Genomic DNA, 12,297 nt, shown 5'->3' on the forward strand with positions numbered 1-12,297 from the left:
TGTATTTGTCAAAATCATTTTCTCTTAGACTACTTAAGAAGACACAAAAAATTGATGCAAATGAATCTATAAAGACTTATTTCTACTAAATCATACTTGTGAACATTTGTTCAAGTATATGTTGAAGTTTAGTTATGCACAACCATAGGTAACCTAAAGATAGTCAAGTTGTAAAGTCTAATATATTTGCCTAATTTTATGGTAAAAACCTAAAATTAGAACATTGATTCATAACATATAGAACATCACTTCTCCATAATCAATTATCAATCAAAGTTTCACAAAAAATAAATGTATTTAATATAATTTTAATCATCAATATGAGCTCTATAATCTAGATCAATACCCATTTAGTTTCTTCATACATTTTAAATCAAACTTACCAAAGACCCACCAAGGTATGATCCTACAATTTTACCTTCTTCTATTAATACATATCTACATTTTCTAATTGTATTTTCTCATATAAGTTTTCATTAGATTTTGAAAATTTCATGCACATTAATTTTATACCTTTATTTACAATTTTTTTGTTCATCACTTAATCTTTTTTTGCACACACTCTTTACACTAGCTCTCACTCAATTAGGATACACCCTTATTAGAATCCACACATGGCTTGATCTACTAAGTTTGATGCCCCTAATGGTGTTCTCACTGATGAGAAAATGGTGTCATTTACACCTTGCATAATATTTCAATTTACATTTAATATTATGTACAACATGGTAGGAGTATCTTGGGATATTTTAATCATAATGGATAGATATCCTTGGTTTCACTTTATGTGTTATATGCAACATTAGGATATATGTACTATGCATTTTACACATTGTGAAAATGTTTAATATTGTGAAAACTTAGTATCCAAAAGCAAGTTAGTCTAGAAATAGTTTTGTAAGTTCTTAATATTAGTCATACGATTTGTGTATATTAATGTCGATTTGTGCAATCTTTTTTAAGAAAATAGAGCACCTAATTGATTGTTTAAGGTTGACATGTTTGAGGTTGGCTTGTGTGAACATCTCTAATAGGCTTCCCACTTGAGGTTTTGAAACATGGATGGGGTTGTGTATCTACATGATTATTATTTTCTTGTGCATTGAGTGTATGAAAAGATTTTGATGTTTCAAGATAATCACGAAGACTATAGATTTATTGTAATATTTACAATGTTGAATTATGTATGAGGACGGATGCAAATTTTAAGTAGAGTTTTTTAATGGTATATATTGTGTCATATATGGGTATGTTATTTATTATTTTGCATATGGATTCTCAATAATTGTTGCACTAGTTTCTATCTTTGGACTATATGGAAATAGTAATATAGATAGATATAATTATTTTTATTTGATATTAGAGCTTGGTTTCTAGGTTATGAGAGTAGATCTATGTTAAGCACACTAAAATACTTAGAAAGGGAGAATGATGAATTTGTATCTCCTTAAACTCAAATAATTACATTTTTAATTTAAACATAAAAATATTTTTTCCAAAATGACGACTACATAATTACACATAAGGACACTAGATTTTGTGTAGAAAGTCGAATAAGGATATAAAACAATTGCAGAAAACCTCACAATATATGAAGAAGTATTAAAACATTGTTTTAGGGTTGCAACCCAACTAAGCAATAACTAAAGGAGGTGGGCCAAATTTGAGCCTGCTATATGCTTCTCAAGATATTAATATAGTTTATATTTGAGTTGGATGTGATGTTAATCATACAAGACTTGACTATACATTTATGTATTGATTATACCAAGTCTGAAATAGTCTATTACAACCAGAGTCTCAAACCATATTTATAATTTTGAAGGGAATATAGTAATTTTTAAATCTTGTATAGGTTTTGGTTTCAAATATTTTAAGCTACTAATGAATTTACATATCAAATACTATAAATATTCTTATAGGATTAAATTAATCATTTTGTAATTGTAATAATAAATAACATATTGTCTTTCCTTACCTGTATTTATTCATTAATAAAAAATTATAATATTTGGCATGCTCTCTCTTACATTCTACCAATCATCTATCCTCTCAATTGATCTTGAAAACTTGCTCTTCTAGTAGCCTCAAAAAACTTAACATGATCTCTTAGACCTATAGATGAGTAGTTGCCAAGTAGGTTGATTTTTCAAAAATTTCAATGATCGCATTTTCTTCATAGGGAAAAGTGGGATACACTTATGTGTGATCATCCCATCAATACTCTTTATCATACTTTGATAATTTGATTTCCTATTCCAATTTCTATATTTACATGGTCAATTATGCTATGTGTTGTCATTTTGAGACTAGATTTAAATGCAAATTATCATATATGTTGTACTATGTTATCATTGATGTCAACTTGATGGTTTTGATTTCACTTGATGGATTGATGTAGGTGAAGGTGAGGATATAGATGATTAATGCAATATGTTGATATGATTATTGATGATGTCAACATTTGCTATTCTTGTATGAAAAGAAAAACATTTGCTTCATTAGGAAGAAATCACCCTTTTCTTATGAAGGTTATTTATTTTAGGGTGAAATTAATACTTATTGGTCTCAAAATAAGTATGTTCAATATATGATCGAGTCAAATTAGGAATTTTGCATGCACAATTGAGTAAAAGTTTTGAAACAATTCAATAGAAACCACCGAATTAGCAAAAACATCGAATCCAAATTGCAAGACAAATCGATTGATAAATAAAAAAGTATAGTGTTTGTCTATCATATGGAGCATATTGTTAAGACACATGGAGTTTAATTTTGAGAACTTAAAATAGAGAAGTGTAATATGCTTGTTTTGGTGGTCGAGGAAAATCTTACACCAAATAGTTGCACTTAAGGACACTAGATTTTACGTGGAAAACCCTATAAGGTAAAAACCATTTCTATAAATATCGTAATATTGGTTCACAAGTATTACAATGTAAGTTTGGAGTTGCAACCCAAGTACACTTAATATAATATCGAAGGATGTGGGCCAACTTTGAACTCGTTACATTCTTCATATGATATTAATAATAGTTTAGCTTGGAGTTCCATATGATGTCAATCATATAAGACTTAAGAATGTACATTAATGTAGTAATTGTATCAAGGCCAAACTAATCCATTGCAATCTAGTGCACAAACCATATTTCTAATTTTGAAGGGAATTTTTGAGTCTTGTATGACATGTGGTTTTAAGCTACTTATAACTTTACATACCAAATAGAGTAAATCTTCTCAAAGAAATAAATTAATCATTTTTCAAATTGAAATATTAAATAAAATAACATCTTTCTTTAATCTTATTTATTCATTAATAAAAAATACAATATCTAAAATACTCTCTCCTCCATTCTACTCATATCATAAAAAAATATAATATCCATAATTAATTATGAAAAGTGTTTTGTTGATCGTATATTCTAATCTAATGGTATTAAAGTATTTTGTCTAAGTAACTTTTGACATAAATGAACATATAATTTTCATTTCTAATTACATTTCTCATTATAATTAAATCATTTTACTTGCAAGTCATTTATTTCAATGATTATATGCATCTTTATCTTCACAATGATTATATACATCTTGATCTTCACTATAATGTGATAAACATTATCCTAATTTTTAAAGTCAAATAGGTATATTGACATTTAACTAGTTGACCATGCACTTTCCACCATGAATAAGCTAGTTCAACATGCATGTTCAAACCGACTAAAATTAAACATATGGAAGTTTAAGAAGAACAGCAACTTCATGGACAGTAGAATAAGTTCTTGGACAGCGATAAAATTCCTCATAAAACTTCTCTACCTATGACACCACCTTCTCGTAAGCAATACCATCATATTTCCCCAATATAACAAATAAACAAAATATATTACACTTCTCATAAATCAAATTAAGCAGTTCTTTTACTACTTCTTGTTTTATATCTAAGACCTTATATGTTCTTTTAAATAAGAGAATAATATCTCAGCATGAACGTCACTGTTCTCGTCATCCCAAGCTCACACATTACCTGGATGAAAATTACATTCCCTTCAAATGTTTGAAAAAAATATTTGGACTCTCAACAATTCTTGACCAAAACTCTCAAACAAGTAGGAAGCTGTAATACAAAATCTGCGAGGGAGAAGACAAGAACAGTTCTAACGAATCAAAAAAGCATTCGGCTGTTCTTCAACGACAAAGAGGTGGGCCAACTTTGAGTTTGAGGAGATGTTTTCTATATTTCTTCTCAGAAGATTTATGATTGTTTAACAAGTGATGCCATTAATTAACATGGATGACATTAACAACACGTTATGCAGTGATGACATTAAGTTCAAACCAGACAACTCCCGTGCACATGGCTATGAGCTGGATCATGCTAGGTTTTGTTATAAAGTCTTCTTGAACTAATGTTTTGGAGGACTCCAAGTTAATCAATGGAATAACTCCTATAAATTTTAATAAAAAGATATGGTATATCTTTGTAAGATCAATGTTTTGGAGGAATCCAAGTTAATCAATGGAATGACTCTTAAAAGATATCAAATATCTTTGTAAGATCAAGGTTGGTCTATTAGTTTGTTGCGGAAGATTAGTCGATTAATTTGTCATATATTAGAATTTTTATAATTTTGGAGGTGTGTCGTATTGTATTTGTCTTTTTTTTATAAACTTTCTTCTTTGTATTCCTATCTCATTTATGTGCTTAGTTAGTGTCAATAAGTGCACAACTTACCTATTTTCCATCTCTTTAAGCTCAATTTGAAATTTTGATGCATTGAAGTTCTTGTAGTCTGGTTGTAGAGGTGTGTGGGATTGTATTTGTCTTCTCCCTCACAAAATTATCTTTCTTTTGTCCCCCTCCACTTCTCTTTTTAGTTAGTCTTGGTCAACCACTAACTGAATCTTCATCTCCTTAGACTCTCTAACATCTTGTTGATGGATCGCAGAGTGTGGTCAAGTTCTTTGATGATGAAAAATCTTAATCAGTCAAATTGCATCCATAAATAGTATTAGTCTCATGGACGGTGGAAATCTGATGACAAAAGTCTGCTAGACATCAAGATGTACATTTAATCATGTTTATTAATTAATTGAAAATAAGAAAAATATGTTTCTAGATAGATAAGACATATGGGATGATGGTTGAACATTGTCTTATTTATAAATTTGAAGGGATGATAGTGTTTTCAAATTCTAGTGTAACTATTGGTTTCAAAGCCTCCAAACTACTTAATGACTTTACATGTGACTTAAGATGAAATGTCATGTAAATCCTATATAAATGAATCAAACGTTTTGTGAGCTTAAATAGCATATTGTTCTTCTTTGACTTTGTTTATTAATTAATGGAAGCTCCAAGCAAGCCTTTCTAGAAGAAAAGATAGAAGTGATTTTCTATTACAACCTAGGTCCATGAACACAAGGGGAGAGGGTACTTCTTATATTATATTTTCCTTGTCTAATTAGTGGTATTCTTTATGTTAGAAAAAAATGGTAATCATTAAAGGAATAACTTCCACAAACAATGTTTCTCAAAGCATGTAATACAAAGAGGTTCTTTCCGAATTGTACTTAATCAAACAACTAGATGCAACTAAGTCTAAATAAGACACAAAAAAGAAAGTTTCAAGATAATAAAGGTAAAACCCTATAAGAGTCAGTAATTTATTTTATTTTTATCTTTGACACACTATAAGAATTATGATATTACTATCGGGATTTAGTTGTGTAGTTTTTGAGTCAAACTCATTGACCCATATTTCATGAGTAGTGGTTCATATGAACCCATCTCTCATGAGAATGAATGGAACACTTAACACTCATTTGATTTAGGTGATGCTCACAGAGGTGAAGCACTGAGACTTCCTAAGAGGTCACCCATCTAGTACTACTCAAGCTTGAGTAGTACTAGATGGGTGACCTCCCAGGAAGTGTTGGTGCTTGAGTAGTACTAGATGGGTGACATCTTGGGAAGTCTCGATGCTTCACCTCTGTGAGCATGACCTAGATCTAATGAGTGCTAAGTGTTTCACTCATTCTCATGAGAGATGAGTTCATGTGAACCACTACTCATGAAATATGGGTCAATGTGTTTGACTCAAAAAACTACACAGATAAATCTTGATAGAAACATCATAGTTCGACTTGCTATTGAAAAATGTCTCCTTCTTATCACATGGCAAGAAGTAACACCAAGTTTCAAAAGATGAGAGCCTACAACATAATGGTTACTTGTGAGCCTCTCATGTGGGAGGTCTTGGGTTCAAGTCTACTCAAGCTTACACATAGTAATAATTAATTTCAACAAATAATACTTATTCTAGGCTTTGGCCTATTAGTTATATAAAAAAAAAGTTACACCAAGTGCTAGTGATTAGGAAAAACCAAGGAAAAGGTTTGAAATTTACAAATAGGTCAGAGACACCAAAACTAGGTGGAGACACTAATTCACATATACGTTAAGTGAAAATGACCTCATTTAAGGTCTAAAGTAGAAACATAATGTATAAATGACATGTGACAACAAGTAATATCTACACTTACCAAGTAGAGATGATAGTGCAGGGCACTAGTGTCGATCTATGTAGACTATGATGTATAGAGATGTCAATTTTTCTATGGTTAGTAAAATTTAAATTTTGGTAATATTAGTTTCAAAAAGTTGGTTAATTGTTAAATTTAATCAAGAGTTAAATCACCAAAAACTAAAAAATAAAACTTTTGTGTGCTAAACGTCCAATAAAAAGCCATTATTACCACAAAAACCAACCTTTCAAAACCTACAAAAATATGTTAGAAATACACAAGTAGAGACACAAATTTTGTGCAAAGAGATATCATTGTGTATAATGGAGATGTCATTCTACAAGTTGGACATGTGTACATACATGGAAAACTCAATGAAAAATGCTAGAAAATAGGGATGTAGGTTCCATTGAGCATGCCAAAATGTATACATGGGAAATCCACCTATGTAGTCAAGCTCAAACATGGTCAAATAATAGTTTTTAAACATGAGAAATATAAACAATCTCAACACACTCCTTAGATAGAGCCAAAACAAGTGCACAACTCATTTAATTTTCTATCTTGAGGAGAATGTGGATATGCTTTCCTAAACACAATAAAGGACCCCTAAGGATATGCAAGCTTACTATGATGAAGATTTGAAGTTACAATGGAGATAACGATTCAAATTATGACAAAGAAAAAGATAAAAATATGATCAAAGATGATGAGTTGAACTCAAGATTCAAATTAATATGACTCAAATATGCTATGATAAGATGAAACACTAAGATTATTGATAACATGAAAAACTATGAAACGTCTGAAAACAAATTAACAGGATAAAGGTAGAATGAAAAATGATAGATTTTAAACTAGCATGATAAAATGCAACTCCAATGGATGATTTTTAAAGAAGTGAGGCTTTTATTTATATAGTTTTGGAGGGAATTTGGAGGGATTGGTGAGGTGGATCCTATGGGGAGGATAAATAGGAGACACATAGGCTAAACAATTTTCATGCAAAAGGAAAAGTTTCTCACATATGTGTGACCTTATAAAGAGACGAGACATTCAAGGAAAAGGCTAACAAAAGTATAAGGGTCTACCTTCAATGACATATAATTATAATTATTATTTAGAATTTGATAATGAAGTAAATTAATGAGATGTATAGAAATGGACAAAGTTCAGGATTATAATTTTTAATAATTATTTGGAATAAGAATTGATATATTTTCCTAATTTTTATAGACAATTTTTGAGTTGTTGAAAAACGTTGAAAATTAGGGGTCTAGTTTAGACCACAAAACTATATTGAAATAAACTTATTTTCCTTTCATCTCAGACTATGTCATAGATAACATGTATAGCTAGAACAATCAAAAATAAAAATTGACTTTAGACCTATATTTTCTCTTTTATAATGATTCAAATTTTAACTCACCTAAAATCGATAGTTTTCACCTCCCACCACATTTTTCAAAACAAATCTATTCTACCTAGAAGAAAAATTATACATTCTAAAAGAGGACTCTCTCCTCTAGAATAGCATATAATTTGTTTTTTTGATATCATTTAATATTTTTATCTTTTTCAAAATTGACATTTTTTTCAAGTGTTGAAATATGTGCTTGTAGAATTTTTCAATTACAATATACTATATCTAATTAAAACACTATAAAATCCATATGAGAATATTCTTGACTTTGAGCTCTATAAAATGGTGTTTATATGTTATTTAAAGAATATCATAAAAAAATAGAGTTATTGAAACATCAATTTTCTAAAATAATTTTATTTTTTTAGTAATTGAATACAAACTAGTATAAAATATGCATTTAATAGACATTTCCAATTGGAAAAGTGTGAGACCATATATAACTTAGTTAGAATGAATTTATCTAGATCATATGTTTGAACAAAATTGAATTTTAGATAGAAATACTCAAATTCAGTCATTCTGATAAGTTAGCCTAAAAGGTGACACAACTTTGTACTTTCATAACAATGTACAAGAGTGAAATGGCTCAAGATTTCTCACACATATGTGAGAAAATCTAAAGAGAAAAGAGAGGACACAGTGTAAGGATATGGTTTGAGATATTTAAGGTAGGTGGTTGGGAGAATTTGGCAAGAGTTGCTAACACATGCAAGCAACCACTTAAGCTTAACTTTTTAAGGAATTACATAAATTGGTTTAGTTAGTCTAGGATTAACCCTAAAGGTGGGTTTAAGGGTGATGGTGATGGTGATGGGGGAAAGTTAGGGCCTTAGGCTAGATTTAGGATTTAATTAAAACAAACTTAATTAATTAATAGTTTGATATATGAGGATTTAAATAAAAAATTATCCAAAAGAGGGATAAAAAGGAATAACATATTAAATAAGATTTAATACATTAGTGGATAGTATTTAAATAAACTTCAAATACTTTAGGAGGAAGAATAATTAACTTATTTAAATAAACAAATTTAATTGAATTCATAGAAGAATGGATAAATATAGTTGATTGAAAATGGCTAAGAGGAATATTCATTAAATAAAATTTAATTAATGATGGGGAATATAGATCTAAGGGAAATTTTTAGACGTCTACAACTAGATTTGAAAATTAAAATGTTTATATCTCCATAAACCTTCTTGAGCTCATAAAGATTCTTGTAGTTAACTTGAAGTTGAGTTTAAGATAAGAAGATCAAGATGCTATCACACAATGCTTAGAGTTGCAAATACTTCTAGAATTCAATGCATTGATTCTTGATCTCTTTCCTTAGATGCAGAATTATAGATGAGAACTAAGTTGATGGTTGTTATTGAATGTGGATGTTAATCTAAGGAAGCAAAGCTTGCTTTTATCCCTCTCATATCACCCTGGAGAGAAAATTTGGAGTAGGTTGACATGAGATTATAATCCTTTCTCAACTAACCTTACCATTGTATGGTTTAAATTTCAAGCGAAGTTGGTAGGAATGGGTTGAGATGATTGGTTTGTTCTTGGGAAGGTCACTTATGTTAAAAATATGGCCTAGCAAGAAATTGATGAAGGGGTGAAATAATTTAGGGAATAACTATAATTAAGGACTCATATATACTTTTAAAGAGATTTAATTAAGAGATGACTCAATATTAATTTAAATTAATACCGGTCCTAAAATGCATAGTAAAAATGAGTGTTACGAATGTATGGAAGTGGACATCTTATTAAGGATGTACGATTAATGATGCTACATTCAACCCCTACTTTAGCATGAGTATGAATTTACTTCATGGGTTTGGTAAAGTAGACCAAATTGTAGGAAATAATTTGTATTAAGGTAAAAGGCACATTAACCTAGTAAGGGTAAACTTAGTATGGGTCATATATGTGTATGTATGTGTGTGGGTGTATATTTGTGTAAAAGAGAATTGAATGCTCTAGTCAATTCACCTTAAAGGATAATTTGAGGAAATCTATTGAAAATTAATGATACAAAAGATTCCAACGAAAGAATTGTATCTTTGGAAAACTGCCAAGAGGAGATAACAAAGAAAATCTCATAGTTTGCTAAGTAACATAAAACAAATGACTACAAATTTTGTTATTAAAAGTTTCTCCTAAAACTTCTTAAAACAAACTAAAAAAATAGAATTGACTTAAAAATATATAATGACCTTAAGACAAGCTTTTAATGTCCCAATATATATGAAGGTCTCCATATCTAAGAAGATCTTCACTTTATAAAATTGAAGTTCAATCTACTTCAAGTATAATAATAAATTTTACACTTGATTTACTTTCACTTCTAATTTTTTAAAATATGTTAACAAATATTATTACTAATTTTATCTAAGCACATAATACTTGAACATTGAGCTCCTCTAATTATTATTATTTACATTAAATTTTATTAAAATATTAATTTTTTTTTAAATATATAAATATTTAATAACATCACTATAATTTGTAATAGATAAAAAAGAAAATCAATTTATTAAATCTTAATGCCTTTCATAATTTATTTGTTACGTTGACCAAATCCATAGATTTGCTTTTTATTTTTATAATACAAATTTAAAATTTTAACTCTCATGTGGGACGAGCACATAAAAGGCCTATTTATACTATCTTATGAAACAAGAAAATATTTTAGTAAACCATTGACCTAATCCACATGTTCCACAATCAAATTGATATAGAAATTTATGCATCATAAATTGAGAGTTACACCGATAAATAATAATAATAATAATAAAGAATGAGGTCATAAATTTGTCATGCATATTGAGTGACATTATTAGTATTATTTTAGTGGACCATCAATGAAGCCAATGTTGTATCATTAAACTAATTATTCGTTGAAATCTTAAATAAGATCTTTTGTTTCATCCTTAATTTTTAATATCACATAATAGCAATTGTGGGCGCTACAATCATAAAGTTTGAAAACTCACGAGCTTTCTGAAATATGTATGATTTCTTATGATATATAGGTTTAATTTAAAATAAGATTCATTCTAAAAAGCAAACTTAGAACCAAACTCTATCTTTGCTTTGCATGTTCATATAAATAAAATATGTTTACTTTACAATTGAGAGCACTTCCATTCTTTTTAAGTACTCTTGAAGAAACACACTTTAGAGATTGTTAAATTATATAATATACTATCCATTTTTTTTGGTTAATAAAGTTGAATGGTTTTTAATAAATATATTAAAGATATTTTTTTTAAAATGTGAGGCTTAAATCATAAGGGATGAGGTTGAGAATGTAAGGTTTGATTTCAAGTTTTTTTCCAAAGAATTTTTAAGATTGGACACTTCTCAATTTCTAACTTCTAGTCTATTAAGTTCCAAAATCATATCTCCACTTTCTATAACCAAATCTCACAAGCTTAAGAGTGCCACCATGAAAGTGAAATTAAATCTTTTAATGAACCATAGAGAATTGAAGCTCAATTGTATCTCTTAAGCTCGGCTTAAACTCTCAGAAGGGTATTATTAAGATTGTACCTTAATATACATTGAGTTCACATAAAATATCTAATCAATAATTATTTACAACCAAACCCAACTTGAAGCTTGAGCCCTGAACACTATTGTTGGACATGAATAACTAGTTGCATATACTAGTTTTAGGGCCCAATTCAACCAAATAGATTTAACCTAAGACTTGTGCTCTTATATTAGATAATAAAATAAACTTGTTTATGATGTAAAATTCTCCATAAAGAAACAAATAATATAATTAAGTGATTATTGATAAACCCAAATGACAAAGGATGAAGTCATATATAAATATTGACATCGTTAAAAACTAAATTGATTTAGAAATTAACACGATATCCTCAAATCTTAAGTACAAGAGGTTGAGAACAATTCAAATGGGTGGTCTAGTTGCTTGAGGACATTGGGTTCTTGGTCATATAGGTTTTGAGGTTGTTCTCTTCGTCAAGGATTATCTAGTGACAATGACTTGCATATTGTTGCCATCCTTAAGGAAATTAGTTTAACTTCAGAAGAGATGTCAGTCTCTCCTATCGTTCTAGGAGAGACTAGGAGTTGGAATGGATGGCATAGAACGGTCAAAAGATGGCTTGGTGTCATCCATAGAGATTAATCTTAAGAAAGATATTAGTCTTATCTTAGAAAATACTCAAATCAAGACCTAATTGTGAGCACCCCTTTAGATTATAATGAAAGAAGTACTGAAAAGGTGATAATTTCCGAATCACCCTTAAGCTTTGTTAATCAAGAATTTTAGCTTAGTGGGCTCACTTCTTTTGACTTTTCCAAGGAATCATATTCCC

Source organism: Cupressus sempervirens, chromosome 6 (assembly GCF_028749045.1).
Source record: "Cupressus sempervirens isolate cs-2001-9-10 chromosome 6, ASM2874904v1, whole genome shotgun sequence".
Classification (NCBI taxonomy): domain Eukaryota; kingdom Viridiplantae; phylum Streptophyta; class Pinopsida; order Cupressales; family Cupressaceae; genus Cupressus; species Cupressus sempervirens.